This window comes from Somniosus microcephalus, chromosome 34, assembly GCF_052327205.1.
Source record: "Somniosus microcephalus isolate GS21.2 chromosome 34, FLI_Smic_1.0, whole genome shotgun sequence".
Classification (NCBI taxonomy): Eukaryota; Metazoa; Chordata; class Chondrichthyes; order Squaliformes; family Somniosidae; genus Somniosus; species Somniosus microcephalus.
In genome coordinates, this window is record NC_141020.1 from 2,854,605 (window position 1) to 2,874,900 (window position 20,296).

The following is a 20,296-nucleotide window of genomic DNA, read 5'->3' on the forward strand; positions in this document are numbered from 1 at the left end:
CGATGGTTATTAGCGGTGAGAATTGAACTCGATGGTTATTAGCGGTGAGAATTGTACCCGATGGTTATTAGCGGTGAGAATTGAACTCGATGTTTATTAGCAGTGAGAATTGAACTCGATGTTTATTAGCAGTTAGAATTGAACTCGATGGTTATTAGCGGTGAGAATTGAACACGATGTTTATTCGCGGTGAGAATTGAACTCGATGGTTATTAGCGGTGAGAATTGAACTCGATGGTTATTAGTGGTGAGAATTGAACTCGATGGATATTAGCGGTTTGAATTGAACTCGATTGTTATTAACAGTGAGAATTGAACGTGATGGTTATTAGCGGTGAGAATTGAACTCGATGGTTATTAGCGGTGAGAATTGAAATCGATGTTTATTAACGGTGAGAATTGAACTCGATGGTTATTAGCGGTGAGAATTGAACACGATGTTTATTAGCGGTGAGAATTGAACTCGATGGTTATTAATGGTGAGAATTGAACTCGATGGATATTAGCGGTGAGAATTGAACTCGATGGTTATTAACGGTGAGAATTGAACGAGATGGTTATTAGCGGTGAGAATTGAACTCGATGGTTATTAGCGGTGAGAATTGAACACGATGGTTATTAGCGGTGAGAATTGAAATCGATGTTTATTAACGGTGAGAATTGAACGCGATGGTTATTAGCGGTGAGAATTGAACTCGATGTTTATTAGCAGTGAGAATTGAACACGATGGTTATTAGCAGTGAGAATTGAACTCGATGTTTATTAGCGGTGAGAATTGAACACGATGGTTATTAGCGGTGAGAATTGAACACGAAGATTATTAGCGTTGAGAATTGAACTCGATGTTTATTAGCGGTGGGAATTCAACACGATGTTTATTAGCGGTGAGAATTGAACACGATGGTTATTAGCGGTGAGAATTAAACTCAATGGTTATTAGCAATGAGAATTGAACTCGATGGTTATTAGCAGTGAGAATTGAACTCGATGGTTATTAGCGGTGAGAATTGAACTCGATGTTTATTAGCGGTGAGAATTGAACTCGATGGTTATTAGCGGTGAGAACTGAACTCGATGGTTATTAGCGGTGAGAATTGAACTCGATGGTTATTAGCGGTGAGAATTGAACTCGATGGTTATTAGCGGTGAGAATTGAACACGATGGTTATTAGCGGTGAGAATTGAACTCGATGGTTATTAGCGGTGAGAATTGAACTCGATGGTTATTAGCGGTGAGAATTGATCACGATGGTTATTAGCGGTGAGAATTGAACTCGATGGTTATTAGCGGTGAGTATTTAACTCGATGGTTATTAGCGGTGAGAATTGAACTCGATGTTTATTAGCGGTGAGAATTGAACTCGATGTTTATTAGCGGTGAGAATTGAACACGATGGTTATTAGCGGTGAGAATTGAACTCGATGGCTATTAGCGGTGAGAATTGGGCTCGATGGTTATTAGCGGTGAGAATTGAACTCGATGGGTATTAGCGGTGAGAATTGAACGCGATGGTTATTAGCGGTGAGAATTGAACACGATGGTTATTAGCGGTGAGAATTGAACTCGATGGTTATTAGCGGTGAGAATTGAACACGATGGTTATTAGCGGTGAGAATTGAACTCGATGGTTATTAGTGGTGAGAATTGAACTCGATAGATATTAGCGGTTTGAATTGAACTCGATGGTTATTAACGGTGAGAATTGAACGTGATGGTTATTAGCGGTGAGAATTGAACTCGATGGTTATTAGCGGTGAGAATTGAAATCGATGTTTATTAACGGTGAGAATTGAACTCGATGGTTATTAGCGGTGAGAATTGAACACGATGTTTATTAGCGGTGAGAATTGAACTCGATGGTAATTAGCCGTGAAAATTGAACTCAATGGTTATTAACGGTGAGAATTGAACTCGATGGCTATTAGCGGTGAGAATTGGGCTCGATGGTTATTAGCGGTGAGAATTGAACTCGATGGGTATTAGCGGTGAGAATTGAACGCGATGGTTATTAGCGGTGAGAATTGAACACGATGGTTATTAGCGGTGAGAATTGAACTCGATGGTTATTAGCGGTGAGAATTGAACACGATGGTTATTAGCGGTGAGAATTGAACTCGATGGTTATTAGCGGTGAGAATTGAACTCGATGGTTATTAGCGGTGAGAATTGAAATCGATGTTTATTAACGGTGAGAATTGAACTCGATGGTTATTAGCGGTGAGAATTGAACTCGATGTTTATTAGCGGTGAGAATTGAACTCGATGTTTATTAGCGGTGAGAATTGAACACGATGGTTATTAGCGGTGAGAATTGAACTCGATGGCTATTAGCGGTGAGAATTGGGCTCGATGGTTATTAGCGGTGAGAATTGAACTCGATGGGTATTAGCGGTGAGAATTGAACGCGATGGTTATTAGCGGTGAGAATTGAACACGATGGTTATTAGCGGTGAGAATTGAACTCGATGGTTATTAGCGGTGAGAATTGAACACGATGGTTATTAGCGGTGAGAATTGAACTCGATGGTTATTAGTGGTGAGAATTGAACTCGATAGATATTAGCGGTTTGAATTGAACTCGATGGTTATTAACGGTGAGAATTGAACGTGATGGTTATTAGCGGTGAGAATTGAACTCGATGGTTATTAGCGGTGAGAATTGAAATCGATGTTTATTAACGGTGAGAATTGAACTCGATGGTTATTAGCGGTGAGAATTGAACACGATGTTTATTAGCGGTGAGAATTGAACTCGATGGTAATTAGCCGTGAAAATTGAACTCAATGGTTATTAACGGTGAGAATTGAACTCGATGTTTATTAGCGGTGAGAATTGAACTCGATGGTTATTAGCGGTGAGAATTGAACTCGATGGATATTAGCGGTGAGAATTGAACTCGATGGTTATTAACGGTGAGAATTGAACGAGATGGTTATTAGCGGTGAGAATTGAACTCGATGGTTATTAGCGGTGAGAATTGAACACGATGGTTATTAGCGGTGAGAATTGAAATCGATGTTTATTAACGGTGAGAATTGAACGCGATGGTTATTAGCGGTGAGAATTGAACTTGATGTTTATTAGCGGTGAGAATTGAACTCGATGGTTATTAGCGGTGAGAATTGAACTCGATGGTTATTACCGGTGAGAATTGAACTCGATGGTTATTAGCGGTGAGAATTGAACATGATGTTTATTAGCGGTGAGAATTGAACTCGATGTTTATTAGTGGTGAGAATTGAACTCGATGGTTGTTAGCGGTGAGAATTGAACTCGATGGTTATTAGCGGTGAGAATTGAACACGATGTTTATTAGCGGTGAGAATTGAACTCGATGTTTATTAGTGGTGAGAATTGAACACGATGGTTATTAGCAGTGAGAATTGAACACGAAGATTATTAGCGGTGAGAATTGAACTCGATGTTTATTAGCGGTGGGAATTGAACACGATGTTTATTAGCAGTGAGAATTGAACACGATGATTATTAGCGGTGAGAATTAAACTCGATGGTTATTAGCAATGAGAATTGAACTCGATGGTTATTAGCAGTGAGAATTGAACACGATGTTTATTAACGGTGAGAATTGAGCTCGATGGTTATTAGCGGTGAGAATTGAACTCGATGATTATTAGCGGTGAGAATTGAACACGATGGTAATTAGCGGTGAGAATTGAACTCGATGTTTATTAGCGGCGATAATTGAACTCGGTGTTTATTAGCGGTGAGAATTGAACACAATGTTTATTAGCGGTGTGAATTGAACTCGATGGATATTAGCGGTGAGAATTGAGCTCGATGGTTTTTGGCGGTGAGAATTGAACTCGATGTTTATTAGCGGTGAGAATTGAACTCGATGTTTATTTGCGGTGAGAATTGAACACGATGGTTATTAGCGGTGAGAATTGAACACGATGTTTATTTGTGGTAAAAATTGAACTCGATGGTTATTAGCAGTGAGAATTGAACTCGATGGTTATTAGCGGTGCGAATTGAACACGATGTTTATTAGCGGTGAGAATTGAACACGATGGTTATTAGTGGTGAGAATTGAACACGATGGTTATTAGCGGTGAGAATTGAACTCGATGTTTATTAGCGGTGAGAATTGAACTCGATGGTTATTAGCGGTGAGAATTGAACTCGATGGTTATAGCGGTGAGAATTGAACACGATGGTTATTAACAGTGAGAATTGAACTCGATGGTTATTAGCGGTAAGAATTGAACTCGTTGTTTATTAGCGGTGAGAATTGAACACGATGGTTATTAGCGGTGAGAATTGAACTCGATGGTTATAGCGGTGAGAATTGAACACGATGGTTTTTAGCGGTGAGAATTGAACTCGATGGTTATTAGCGGTAAGAATTGAACTCAATGGTTATTATTGGTGAGAATTGAACTCGATGTTTATTAGCGGTGAGAATTGAACTCGATGGTTATTAGCGGTGAGAATTGAACTCGATGGTTATTAGCGGTGAGAATTGAACACGATGGTTATTAGCGATGAGAATTGAACACGATGGTTATTAGCGGTGAGAATTGAACTTGATGTTTATTAGCAGTGAGAATTGAACACGATGTTTATTAGCGGTGGGAATTGAACTCGATGGTTATTAGCGGTGAGAGTTGAACTCGATGGTTATTAGCGGTGAGAATTGAACACGATGGTTATTAGCGGTGAGAATTGAACACGATGGTTATTAGCGGTGAGAATTGAACTCGATGTTTATTAGCAGTGAGAATTGAACACGATGTTTATTAGCGGTGAGAATTGAACTGGATGGTTATTAGCGGTGAGAATTGAACACGATGTTTATTAGCGGTGAGAATTGAACATGATGGTAATTAGCGGTGAGAATTGAACGCGATGGTTATTAGCGGTGAGAATTGAACTCGATGTTTATTAGCGGTGAGAATTGAACTCGATGCTTATTGGCGGTGAGAATTGAACTCGATGTTTATTAGCAGTGAGAATTGAACTCGATGGTTATTATTGGTGAGAATTGAACTCGATGTTTATTCACGGTGGGAATTGAACTCGATGGTTATTAGCGGTGAGAATTGAACTCGATGGTTATTAGCGGTGAGAATTGAACACGATGGTTATTAGCGGTGAGAATTGAACACGATGGTTATTAGCGGTGAGAATTGAACTCGATGTTTATTAGCCGTGAGAATTGAACACGATGGTTATTAGCGGTGAGAATTGAACTCGATGTTTATTAGCGGTGAGAATTGAACTCGATGGTTATTAGCGGTGAGAATTGAACTCGATGGTTATTAGCGGTGAGAATTGAACACGATGGTTATTAGCGGTGAGATTTGAACTCGATGGTTATTAGCAGTGAGAATTGAACTCGATGGTTATTATCGGTGAGAATTGAACTCGATGGTTATTAGCGGTGAGAATTGAACTCGATGTTTATTAGCGGTGAGAATTGAACACGATGGTTATTAGCGGTGAGAATTGAACTCGATGGTTATTAGCGGTGAGAATTGAGCTCGATGGTAATTAGAGGTGAGAGTTGAGCTCGATGGGTATTAGCGGTGAGAATTCAACGCGATGGTTATTAGCGGTGAGAATTGAACACGATGGTTATTAGTGGTGAGAATTGAACTCGATGGTTATTAGCGGTGAGAATTGAACTCGATGGTTATTAGCGGTGAGAATTGTACACGATGGTTATTAGCGGTGAGAATTGAACTCGATGTTTATTAGCAGTGAGAATTGAACTCGATGTTTATTAGCAGTTAGAATTGAACTCGATGGTTATTAGCGGTGAGAATTGAACACGATGTTTATTCGCGGTGAGAATTGAACTCGATGGTTATTAGCGGTGGGAATTGAACTCGATGGTTATTAGTGGTGAGAATTGAACTCGATGGATATTAGCGGTTTGAATTGAACTCGATGGTTATTAACAGTGAGAATTGAACGTGATGGTTATTAGCGGTGAGAATTGAACTCGATGGTTATTAGCGGTGAGAATTGAAATCGATGTTTATTAACGGTGAGAATTGAACTCGATGGTTATTAGCGGTGAGAATTGAACACGATGTTTATTAGCGGTGAGAATTGAACTCGATGGTTATTAGTGGTGAGAATTGAACTCGATGGATATTAGCGGTGAGAATTGAACTCGATGGTTATTAACGGTGAGAATTGAACGAGATGGTTATTAGCGGTGAGAATTGAACTCGATGGTTATTAGCGGTGAGAATTGAACACGATGGTTATTAGCGGTGAGAATTGAAATCGATGTTTATTAACGGTGAGAATTGAACGCGATGGTTATTAGCGGTGAGAATTGAACTCGATGTTTATTAGCGGTGAGAATTGAACACGATGGTTATTAGCAGTGAGAATTGAACTCGATGTTTATTAGCGGTGAGAATTGAACACGATGGTTATTAGCGGTGAGAATTGAACACGAAGATTATTAGCGGTGAGAATTGAACTCGATGTTTATTAGCGGTGGGAATTCAACACGATGTTTATTAGCGGTGAGAATTGAACACGATGGTTATTAGCGGTGAGAATTAAACTCAATGGTTATTAGCAATGAGAATTGAACTCGATGGTTATTAGCAGTGAGAATTGAACTCGATGGTTATTAGCGGTGAGAATTGAACTCGATGTTTATTAGCGGTGAGAATTGAACTCGATGGTTATTAGCGGTGAGAACTGAACTCGATGGTTATTAGCGGTGAGAATTGAACTCGATGGTTATTAGCGGTGAGAATTGAACTCGATGGTTATTAGCGGTGAGAATTGAACACGATGGTTATTAGCGGTGAGAATTGAACTCGATGGTTATTAGCGGTGAGAATTGAACTCGATGGTTATTAGCGGTGAGAATTGATCACGATGGTTATTAGCGGTGAGAATTGAACTCGATGGTTATTAGCGGTGAGTATTTAACTCGATGGTTATTAGCGGTGAGAATTGAACTCGATGTTTATTAGCGGTGAGAATTGAACTCGATGTTTATTAGCGGTGAGAATTGAACACGATGGTTATTAGCGGTGAGAATTGAACTCGATGGCTATTAGCGGTGAGAATTGGGCTCGATGGTTATTAGCGGTGAGAATTGAACTCGATGGGTATTAGCGGTGAGAATTGAACGCGATGGTTATTAGCGGTGAGAATTGAACACGATGGTTATTAGCGGTGAGAATTGAACTCGATGGTTATTAGCGGTGAGAATTGAACACGATGGTTATTAGCGGTGAGAATTGAACTCGATGGTTATTAGTGGTGAGAATTGAACTCGATGGTTATTAGTGGTGAGAATTGAACTCGATAGATATTAGCGGTTTGAATTGAACTCGATGGTTATTAACGGTGAGAATTGAACGTGATGGTTATTAGCGGTGAGAATTGAACTCGATGGTTATTAGCGGTGAGAATTGAAATCGATGTTTATTAACGGTGAGAATTGAACTCGATGGTTATTAGCGGTGAGAATTGAACACGATGTTTATTAGCGGTGAGAATTGAACTCGATGGTAATTAGCCGTGAAAATTGAACTCAATGGTTATTAACGGTGAGAATTGAACTCGATGGTTATTAGCGGTGAGAATTGAACACGATGTTTATTAGCGGTGAGAATTGAACATGATGGTTATTAGCGGTGAGAATTGAACTTGATGGTTATTAGCGGTGAGAATTGAACTCGATGTTTATTAGCGGTGAGAATTGAACTCAATGGTTATTAGCGGTGAGAATTGAACTCGATGTTTATTAGCGGTGAGAATTGAACACGATGGTTATTAGCGGTGAGAATTGAACTCGATGTTTATTAGCGGTGAGAATTGAACTCGATGGTTATTAGCGGTGAGAATTGAACTCGATGGTTATTAGCGGTGAGAATTGAACACGATGGTTATTAGCGGTGAGATTTGAACTCGATGGTTATTAGCAGTGAGAATTGAACTCGATGGTTATTATCGGTGAGAATTGAACTCGATGGTTATTAGCGGTGAGAATTGAACTCGATGTTTATTAGCGGTGAGAATTGAACACGATGGTTATTAGCGGTGAGAATTGAACTCGATGGTTATTAGTGGTGAGAATTGAGCTCGATGGTAATTAGAGGTGAGAGTTGAGCTCGATGGGTATTAGCGGTGAGAATTCAACGCGATGGTTATTAGCGGTGAGAATTGAACACGATGGTTATTAGCGGTGAGAATTGAACTCGATGGTTATTAGCGGTGAGAATTGAACTCGATGGTTATTAGCGGTGAGAATTGTACACGATGGTTATTAGCGGTGAGAATTGAACTCGATGTTTATTAGCAGTGAGAATTGAACTCGATGTTTATTAGCAGTTAGAATTGAACTCGATGGTTATTAGCGGTGAGAATTGAACACGATGTTTATTCGCGGTGAGAATTGAACTCGATGGTTATTAGCGGTGAGAATTGAACTCGATGGTTATTAGTGGTGAGAATTGAACTCGATGGATATTAGCGGTTTGAATTGAACTCGATGGTTATTAACAGTGAGAATTGAACGTGATGGTTATTAGCGGTGAGAATTGAACTCGATGGTTATTAGCGGTGAGAATTGAAATCGATGTTTATTAACGGTGAGAATTGAACTCGATGGTTATTAGCGGTGAGAATTGAACACGATGTTTATTAGCGGTGAGAATTGAACTCGATGGTTATTAGTGGTGAGAATTGAACTCGATGGATATTAGCGGTGAGAATTGAACTCGATGGTTATTAACGGTGAGAATTGAACGAGATGGTTATTAGCGGTGAGAATTTAACTCGATGGTTATTAGCGGTGAGAATTGAACACGATGGTTATTAGCGGTGAGAATTGAAATCGATGTTTATTAACGGTGAGAATTGAACGCGATGGTTATTAGCGGTGAGAATTGAACTCGATGTTTATTAGCGGTGAGAATTGAACACGATGGTTATTAGCAGTGAGAATTGAACTCGATGTTTATTAGCGGTGAGAATTGAACACGATGGTTATTAGCGGTGAGAATTGAACACGAAGATTATTAGCGGTGAGAATTGAACTCGATGTTTATTAGCGGTGGGAATTCAACACGATGTTTATTAGCGGTGAGAATTGAACACGATGGTTATTAGCGGTGAGAATTAAACTCAATGGTTATTAGCAATGAGAATTGAACTCGATGGTTATTAGCAGTGAGAATTGAACTCGATGGTTATTAGCGGTGAGAATTGAACTCGATGTTTATTAGCGGTGAGAATTGAACTCGATGGTTATTAGCGGTGAGAACTGAACTCGATGGTTATTAGCGGTGAGAATTGAACTCGATGGTTATTAGCGGTGAGAATTGAACTCGATGGTTATTAGCGGTGAGAATTGAACACGATGGTTATTAGCGGTGAGAATTGAACTCGATGGTTATTAGCGGTGAGAATTGAACTCGATGGTTATTAGCGGTGAGAATTGATCACGATGGTTATTAGCGGTGAGAATTGAACTCGATGGTTATTAGCGGTGAGTATTTAACTCGATGGTTATTAGCGGTGAGAATTGAACTCGATGTTTATTAGCGGTGAGAATTGAACTCGATGTTTATTAGCGGTGAGAATTGAACACGATGGTTATTAGCGGTGAGAATTGAACTCGATGGCTATTAGCGGTGAGAATTGGGCTCGATGGTTATTAGCGGTGAGAATTGAACTCGATGGGTATTAGCGGTGAGAATTGAACGCGATGGTTATTAGCGGTGAGAATTGAACACGATGGTTATTAGCGGTGAGAATTGAACTCGATGGTTATTAGCGGTGAGAATTGAACACGATGGTTATTAGCGGTGAGAATTGAACTCGATGGTTATTAGTGGTGAGAATTGAACTCGATAGATATTAGCGGTTTGAATTGAACTCGATGGTTATTAACGGTGAGAATTGAACGTGATGGTTATTAGCGGTGAGAATTGAACTCGATGGTTATTAGCGGTGAGAATTGAAATCGATGTTTATTAACGGTGAGAATTGAACTCGATGGTTATTAGCGGTGAGAATTGGACACGATGTTTATTAGCGGTGAGAATTGAACTCGATGGTAATTAGCCGTGAAAATTGAACTCAATGGTTATTAACGGTGAGAATTGAACTCGATGTTTATTAGCGGTGAGAATTGAACTCGATGGTTATTAGCGGTGAGAATTGAACTCGATGGATATTAGCGGTGAGAATTGAACTCGATGGTTATTAACGGTGAGAATTGAACGAGATGGTTATTAGCGGTGAGAATTGAACTCGATGGTTATTAGCGGTGAGAATTGAACACGATGGTTATTAGCGGTGAGAATTGAAATCGATGTTTATTAACGGTGAGAATTGAACGCGATGGTTATTAGCGGTGAGAATTGAACTTGATGTTTATTAGCGGTGAGAATTGAACTCGATGGTTATTAGCGGTGAGAATTGAACTCGATGGTTATTACCGGTGAGAATTGAACTCGATGGTTATTAGCGGTGAGAATTGAACATGATGTTTATTAGCGGTGAGAATTGAACTCGATGTTTATTAGTGGTGAGAATTGAACTCGATGGTTGTTAGCGGTGAGAATTGAACTCGATGGTTATTAGCGGTGAGAATTGAACACGATGTTTATTAGCGGTGAGAATTGAACTCGATGTTTATTAGTGGTGAGAATTGAACACGATGGTTATTAGCAGTGAGAATTGAACTCGATGTTGATTAGCGGTGAGAATTGAACACGATGGTTATTAGCGGTGAGAATTGAACACGAAGATTATTAGCGGTGAGAATTGAACTCGATGTTTATTAGCGGTGGGAATTGAACACGATGTTTATTAGCAGTGAGAATTGAACACGATGATTATTACCGGTGAGAATTAAACTCGATGGTTATTAGCAATGAGAATTGAACTCGATGGTTATTAGCAGTGAGAATTGAACACGATGTTTATTAACGGTGAGAATTGAGCTCGATGGTTATTAGCGGTGAGAATTGAACTCGATGATTATTAGCGGTGAGAATTGAACACGATGGTAATTAGCGGTGAGAATTGAACTCGATGTTTATTAGCGGCGATAATTGAACTCGGTGTTTATTAGCGGTGAGAATTGAACACAATGTTTATTAGCGGTGTGAATTGAACTCGATGGATATTAGCGGTGAGAATTGAGCTCGATGGTTTTTGGCGGTGAGAATTGAACTCGATGTTTATTAGCGGTGAGAATTGAACTCGATGTTTATTTGCGGTGAGAATTGAACACGATGGTTATTAGCGGTGAGAATTGAACACGATGTTTATTTGTGGTAAAAATTGAACTCGATGGTTATTAGCAGTGAGAATTGAACTCGATGGTTATTAGCGGTGCGAATTGAACACGATGTTTATTAGCGGTGAGAATTGAACACGATGGTTATTAGTGGTGAGAATTGAACACGATGGTTATTAGCGGTGAGAATTGAACTCGATGTTTATTAGCGGTGAGAATTGAACTCGATGGTTATTAGCGGTGAGAATTGAACTCGATGGTTATAGCGGTGAGAATTGAACACGATGGTTATTAACAGTGAGAATTGAACTCGATGGTTATTAGCGGTAAGAATTGAACTCGTTGTTTATTAGCGGTGAGAATTGAACACGATGGTTATTAGCGGTGAGAATTGAACTCGATGGTTATAGCGGTGAGAATTGAACACGATGGTTTTTAGCGGTGAGAATTGAACTCGATGGTTATTAGCGGTAAGAATTGAACTTAATGGTTATTATTGGTGAGAATTGAACTCGATGTTTATTAGCGGTGAGAATTGAACTCGATGGTTATTAGCGGTGAGAATTGAACTCGATGGTTATTAGCGGTGAGAATTGAACACGATGGTTATTAGCGGTGAGAATTGAACACGATGGTTATTAGCGGTGAGAATTGAACTTGATGTTTATTAGCAGTGAGAATTGAACACGATGTTTATTAGCGGTGGGAATTGAACTCGATGGTTATTAGCGGTGAGAGTTGAACTCGATGGTTATTAGCGGTGAGAATTGAACACGATGGTTATTAGCGGTGAGAATTGAACACGATGGTTATTAGCGGTGAGAATTGAACTCGATGTTTATTAGCAGTGAGAATTGAACACGATGTTTATTAGCGGTGAGAATTGAACTTGATGGTTATTAGCGGTGAGAATTGAACACGATCTTTATTAGCGGTGAGAATTGAACATGATGGTAATTAGCGGTGAGAATTGAACGCGATGGTTATTAGCGGTGAGAATTGAACTCGATGTTTATTAGCGGTGAGAATTGAACTCGATGCTTATTGGCGGTGAGAATTGAACTCGATGTTTATTAGCAGTGAGAATTGAACACGATGTTTATTAGCGGTGAGAATTGAACTCGATGGTTATTATTGGTGAGAATTGAACTCGATGTTTATTCGCGGTGGGAATTGAACTCGATGGTTATTAGCGGTGAGAATTGAACTCGATGGTTATTAGCGGTGAGAATTGAACACGATGGTTATTAGCGGTGAGAATTGAACACGATGGTTATTAGCGGTGAGAATTGAACTCGATGTTTATTAGCCGTGAGAATTGAACACGATGTTTATTAGCGGTGAGAATTGAACTCGATGGTTATTAGCGGTGAGAATTGAACACGATGTTTATTAGCGGTGAGAATTGAACATGATGGTAATTAGCGGTGAGAATTGAACGCGATGGTTATTAGCGGTGAGAATTGAACTCGATGTTTATTAGCGGTGAGAATTGAACTCGATGCTTATTGGCGGTGAGAATTGAACACGATGGTTATTAGCGGTGAGAATTGAACTCGATGATTTTTGGCGGTGAGAATTGAACTCGATGTTTATTAGCGGTGAGAATTGAACTCGATGTTTATTAGCGGTGAGAATTGAACACGATGGTTATTAGCGGTGAGAATTGAACACGATGTTTATTAGTGGTAAAAATTGAACTCGATGGTTATTAGCAGTGAGAATTGAACTCGATGGTTATTAGCGGTGCGAATTGAACATGATGTTTATTAGCGGTGAGAATTGAACACGATGGTTATTAGCGGTGAGAATTGAACACGATTGTTATTAGCGGTGAGAATTGAACTCGATGTTTATTAGCGGTGAGAATTGAACTCGATGGTTATTAGCGGTGAGAATTGAACTCGATGGTTATAGCGGTGAGAATTGAACACGATGGTTATTAACAGTGAGAATTGAACTCGATGGTTATTAGCGGTAAGAATTGAACTCGATGGTTATTAGCGGTGAGAATTGAACTCGATGTTTATTAGCGGTGAGGATTGAACTCGATGTTTATTAGCGGTGAGAATTGAACACGATGGTTATTAGCGGTGAGAATTGAACTCGATGTTTATTCGCGGTGCAGTGAAAGTACAACAAGTCTGCTGCCTCTGGCAATTGGCCCACAATGCAAAAGGCTGTGGCATTTGTGGGATTTGGTTGTTTACACTGCACATAGCCAAGATCGCAAGACTTCAGCAGTCATGAGCAGAACTGCAAGTTTCTGAACATACATCGTTCCTGAGGTTGGGGGGTGATCCATGCACCCAGCAATCCCAAAATCCCATCACTGGCCTGTAACATGTGTAGGGGGTCAGTGGTTGGGGGGTCGGGTGTAGGGGGTAGGGTGTCGGGGGTCGGGGGGTCGGATAGTCGGGGTGTAGGTTGTTGTGGCCAGGGGTCGGGGGTCAGGGTGTTGGGGTTTGGGGTTCGGAGGGTCGGGAGTCAGGGTGTAGGGGGTCGGGGGTCAATGTGTTGGGGGGTTGGGGGTCAGGATGTTGGGGGTCGGGTTGGGTGGGTCGGGGTGTAGGGGGTCAGGGGTCGGGGTGTAGGGGGTCGGGGTCGATGTGTTGGGGGGTTGGGGGTCAGGATGTTGGGGGTCGGGTTGGGTGGGTCGGGGTGTAGGGGGTCAGGGGTCGGGGTGTAGGGGGTCGGGGTCGATGTGTTGGGGGGTTGGGGGTCAGGATGTTGGGGGTTGGGGGGTCGGAGTGTAGGGGGTCAGGGGGTCGGGGTGTAGGGGGTCGGGGTGTAGGGGGTCGGGGGTCAATGTGTTGGGGAGTTGGGGGTCAGGATGTTGGGGGTCGGGGTTGGGGGGTCGGGGTGTAGGGGGTCGGGGTGTAGGGGGTCGGAAGGTCAGGGTGTCGGGGTGTAGGGGGTCAGGGTTCAGGGGATTAAGGGTCAAATTGCTGAATTTCCTTGGGTGGTGGATCAGCAGGTAATATCAGATAAAGTTCTCTTGGTTGGTTCGTTTGCAGGATTGAATGATTGGCCACGTCCTTCCTGTGGGTGAACGAAGCGGCCCTTCACACACCTTATATTCTTTTCATGTTCATCCCAATTATTTCCTCTCCTCACCTAAACGCGATGGCTCTTTCTGAGGGAGGCCTCAATTGCAGAGAGTTCCAGGGCCTCCCATCACAGCTGAGTCCGATCGTGTTCACCCTCAACACACCCACCAGCACTCAGAAGCAAGAACCCCGACAGACTTTATTTTCCATCTCCCGCGCCCAGGGGCTGCCGAGGTCAATTATTGGCCCTCAACTGAGATCCTTGGCTCTTGGGCGTAGCGAAGACGTAGCGAAGCAGTTTAAAACCCCCTGCGTTCGGCGGATTGGACAAGTTTACTTGCTGGTTGGAGCATTCTGCCCGACGAATGGAGCAATTAACTCATCACAGACCGGGATTCAAACTCAAGACTGTGCAACGCTCACTGCATTTAGTCCTTTAGCCACTGGGGGAGCGACACACCTCACTTCCTTTCAGAATTATGCGACCTTTCACAAGAATATATCTCCCTTGGATGAAAATCTCTGTCATTGTAAACTACCTTCCAGAGGAGGGCAGCTGTTTTATGCGAGGTAGCGTTTCGAGACTGGGCCAACGTTCACAGCAGTGTGTCTCTAGCTGCATGAATGTTATCAATTAGCTGACAATAACCTTAATTGGGCAGGAGGTTAAGTCAGCTTTTTCTGTGCTTTTAGTTAATAATTGATCAAGCTTGCAGATTGAAATTTAATGAAAATCATTTTGTGGGAAAACTCTTAATTAAAGAGGCATTGGGGACTGGTGAGAACACATCACCTCACCTCTGGGACCTGGGATTGCATCCAGCCCGGATCAAGGGTTTGAAAGTCTGCTCTACACAGCCTTGAGGGTCCAGAATAGAATGGGTTTGGAGACAGCCCAGTTTCCGCAGGCCCACTGTGAAAGGTTGGCCTTAATAGGAGCATAGGACTAGCATAGAACATTGGGATCCATCTAGCCCATCCCAAAGTTCAGAACATACCACACTGTAAAATGTTTTGGGATGTCCTGAGGTTGTGAAAGGTGCTATATAAATGTAAGTTCTATCTTTCTATCTTTAAAGGTTGTTCCATTGGATCCTGCTCCCTGCTCCACAGTCTGGACACCCCTTACATGCCTTCCTTACCTCTTGTTCCCTCTTGAATCAACAAAAACTTGCATTTATATAGCGCCTTTAACATAGTAAAACGTCCCAAGATGCTTCACAGGAGCGTAAATCAGACAAAATTTGACCCTGGGCCACATGTGGAGATATTGGGTCAGGTGACCAAAAGCTTGGTCGAAGAGGTCGGTTTTAAGGAGCGTCTTAAAGGAGGAGAGAGAGGCGGAAAGGTTTAGGGAGGGAATTCCAGAGCTCGGGGCCTGGGCAGCTGAAGGCACGACCGCCAATGGTGGAGCGATTAAAATTGGAGATACTCAAGAGGCCAGAAATAGAGGAGCGCAGAGATCGCGGGGGGTTGTGGGGCTGGAGGAGATTACAGAGATAGGGAGGGAGGGGCGAGGCCATGGAAGGTTTTGAAAACAAGGATGAGAATTTTAAAATCAAGGCGTTGCTTAATCTGTCAATAATGTGGCACAAATCACCAAACTCAATCAATAGGATTGACGTGAGTGAAGGAAATGTCACACCAGCAGGGTGTGCTTCTGAGGGTGGACAGCACAGAAGGAGGCCATTCGGCCCATCGAGTCTGTGCCGGCTCTCTGTAGAACAATCCAGTCAGTCCCATTCCCCCGCTCTATCCCCGTAGCCCTGCAAGTTTATTTCCCTCAAGTGCCTATCCAGTCTCCCCTTGAAAACATTGAGTGTCTCCGCTTCCACCACTTCCGTCGGCAGCGAGTTCCAGGTCCTCACCACTCGCTGCGTAAAAACGTTTTTCCTCACATCCCCCCTGTATCTCTTGCCCAAAAACCTTAAATCTGTGTCCCCTAGTCCTTGTACCATCAACTAGTGGGAACAGCCTTTCCCCGTCTAGCCGATCCAAACCCATCATAATCTTGTCAACATAGAAACATAAAAACATAGAAGATAGGAGCAGGAGTAGGCCATTCGGCCCCTTGAGCCTGCTCCGCCATTTAATGAGATCATGGCTGATCATCCAAATTCAGTACCCTGTCCCTGCCTTCTCCCCATATCCTTTGATCCCTTTAGCCTTAAGAAATATATCTAACTCCTTCTTGAATATATTTAATGAATTGGCCTCAACTGCCTTCTGTGGTAGTGAATTCCACAGTTTCACCACTCTCTGGGTGAAGAAACTCTATCAAATCACCCCTCAACCTCCTTTGCTCTAATGAAAACAAATCCAGCTTCTCTGACCTGTCCTTGTAGCTAAGATCCCCCAATCCCCGGAGCCATTCTGGTAAATCTCCTCTGCACCCTCTCAAGGGCCTTCACATCCTTCCTAAAGTGTGGTGACCAGAACTGGACGCAATACTCCAGCTGTGGCCTAACCTCGCCAATCCCATCGTACACTGAGGCCTAAGCTGACTCGGCCTTCAACACATTTCCTCTTTCTCTTTCCCTATTCTCAGCTCCTGTTTCTCCCTGAGCCCCCCAGTATTGCCACCTCTGCCCAATCTTGCCCCACCAGGGTGGAAAACACTGGGATCCTCTGAGCGCTGCCACCAAGTGAGATCCGTTAGCTCAGCACAGGCAGAGGATCTACCCGGGGACCTTCCTGATTGACGCAGTTTGCTACACGAGGATTCATAAGCACAAATCTCACGTCCTACCTACTCCGTGTCACAGCAAGCTGCAGCACCAATATGCAGCAGTTAAATTCAGTTATAATAGGCTTTTAATTCCCCTCAATCTTGGCAATGCTTCTTATTGATTATCACTGTCTGGAACACCAAGTCCTCGTGAACCCGAGCAAGGGGCTGAGCGTCTATAAATCTCACATGCTATAAGGAAGTGCAATTGATCCATGTGCAAGGTGTGGGGCACAGCCATAGGAGTTTGAACGAAAGCCAGGAACATGAGTTTAATGGCCTAGAAATTCGGTTTTGGCGCAGCGAGGGCTTTAGCGCCGGAAGTTAGTGCCGGCGCTAAGTCCCCCTGCGCGCGCCAAAAATTCAGTAGCACCGCGCCCAAACGGCTGCCGGCGCTACTGAGGGGTCTCAGCACCTCAAAACTGGCGCTATTCCGGCGCTGCGGCGCCCGCTGCGGTGCGGCAGGCTCGGGAAGTGCAGGCCTCCTCCTTCCGTTAAGGAGGAGCTGCCTGCACCCGGCCGCGGCCCGCGATAATCTTTTTAAAAATGAGCCCGGCATCTCGGACAAGTGCCGGGCTTGCTTCTGTTCCGGGGGGGGGGGTGGGGGAAGTCCGGGGAGGGAGCTGCGGCCAGGCGGCCGGCGGGAAAGCGGCCGGCCACCGCGGGGCCTTTAATGCGCCGGCGCAAAGTTCTGTAAGGCACCTCTGCCAGAACGTTGCTTGCGGCTGCCACGGGCGAGGCGGCCGCAACTCAATTTCCGAGTTCGGGCGGGTTACCATGGCAACCGGGACGCTGCGCACACCGATGACGTCATCGGTGCCGGCGCAGCGCTACCGGCCTAACGCCGATTTAGGGCCCCTGTCAATTTCTAAACTGGCCATAACTTCGGCGCTAGGCCCTCTAGCGCCTCAAAAGCGGCGCTAAGGCCAGTGAATTTCTAGGCCAATGTCTTTTCGAATGTCCTGCCTCACTTTAAGATATCCATCCAACTGACTGGCAAGTCCGATATGTTCAGATGGCCAAGGTTGGAGTTTCTGATAATACTGAGGCCAAATTTATTGTACCACTTCTTCCTGAAAATATACCCAATCTCTGCAACTCCGCAACACGAATACTGGGCAAAGAAAGACACTGGCCTAGAAATTGAGTTTGCGCTGCGCCAGGGCTTTAGCGCCGGAAGTTAGCGCCGGCGCTAAAGCCCTTTGCGCGCGCCAAAAATTCAGTAGCGCCGCGCCCAAACGGCTGCCGGCGCTACTGAAGGGTTTTAGCGCCTGAAAACTGGCGCAACGCGCCGCATTGCGGCGCTATTCTGGCGCTGCGGCGCCCGCTGCGGTGCGGCAGGCTCGGGAAGTGCAGGCCTCCTCCTTCCGTTAAGGAGGAGCTGCCTGCACCCGGCCGCGGCCCGCGCAAATCTCATCAAAAATGAGCCCGGCACCTCGGACAAGTGCCGGGCTTGCATCTGTTCCGGGGGGGGGGGGAGAAGTCTGGGGAGGGAGCTGCGGGCAGGCGGCCGGCGGGAAAGCGGCCGGCCGCCGCGCCTCCTTAAACCGCCGGCGCAGACTCCGGCAACACTCGTTTGCCGGAGTCTTAGTTGCGGCTGCCACTGGCGAGGCGGCCGCAACTGAATTTCGGCTTGGGGCCGGGTTACCACGGCAACCGGGACGCTGCGCACACCGATGACATCATCGGTGCCGGCGCAGCGCTACCGGTCTACCGCCGCGGAAGGGCGCCAGGCAATTTAGGAACCGGCGCCAATTGCACCGCTAGGCCCTCTAGTGCCGCAAAATCGGTGCTAAGGGCACTGAATTTCTAGGCCAGAGTCTCTGAGGATGCCCCTTACAACGCTGTCAATCACAGGTAGCAAGGAGACATTTCATGTTGGCGCAGCTGTGACCTTTGCGGGGTAGAGCTTTGACCCGTGCCAAACTACCGGCGGTACGGGAAGGAGGACAGTGATCGGGGTCAAAGAGGACAAGATGATGGACAGAAGTGTAGACTGATTATAGAGGAGAAATTTCTTCACTCAGAGGGTGGTGAATCTTTGGAATTCTCTGCCCCAGAGGGCTGCGAATGCTGAGTCATTGAGTATATTCAAGGCTGAGATCGATAGATTTTTGGACTCTAGGGGAATCGAGGGATATGGAGATCGGGCGGGAAAGTGGAGTTGAGGTCGATGATCAGCCATGATCTTATTGAATGGTGGAGCAGGCTCGAGGGGCCGAATGGCGGAGCAGGCTCGAGGGGCCGAATGGCCGACTCCTCCTATTTCTTATGTTCTTTTGTTCTTATGATGGGAACATTAAGCTAGCAGGGTGCTTTTCTTGCCTGTTAGAGTTGCTCTAAAGTCAATGCTTGGATACGATGCTCGGTTCCCAGAGAGGCATCAGGAGGGCAACAACAAAGAAGAATCGGCTCTAACCCTATCTCTTGTCTCTTTCCCCTAATTCTCTTCCTTCTTTTTCTGGAGGCACTGTCTGTTACTATCACGTTGCTGTTTGTGGGAGCTTGCTGTGTGCAAATTGGCTGCCGCGTTTCCCACATTACAACAGTGACTACACTTCAAAAGTACTTCATTGGCTGTAAAGCGCTTTGAGACGTCTGGTGGGCGTGAAAGGCGCTGAAGAAATGCAAGTCTGTCTTTCTTCCTTTACCGGCCTGAGCCTCAACAATTGGTGTCAACAGACAATCCTACAGGCATCACAGCAATGGCCGACCGTTCTCACCCAACATCCATGGGCACTGACTTTCCAGCAGGTCAGAGATCAGGAGCAGGGACCAGCGTCGATTTGTATTCTGTCTTAATCCAAGGACATTGCGGCCAGTTAGGTGCCGTCAGATGCTATGGCAACAATCAACGAACTCAGCTCTCAAAGCTGCTCATTTCCTGCTCTGTGGCGCTCCCTGCAGCTCTGAGTGTAGAAGATTAAGGGGCGATCTAATCAAGGTGTTTACGATGATTAAAGGATTTTACAGGGTAAAGAGAGAGAGAAACTATTTCCTCTGGTGGGGGGAGTCCAGAACAAGGGGGCAGAACCTTCAAATTAGAGCCAGGCCGTTCAGGGGTGATGTCAGGAAGCACTTCTTCACACAAAGGGTGGTGGAAATCTGGAACTCTCTGCCCCAAAAAGCTGTTGAGGCTGGAGGTCAATTGAAAATTTCAAAACTGAGATTGATAGATTTTTCTTACTTCCTGTAAGGACTCTATTCCATTCTTCCAGTTTCTCCGTCTCCGCCGCGTCTGTTCTGACGATGCCACCTTCC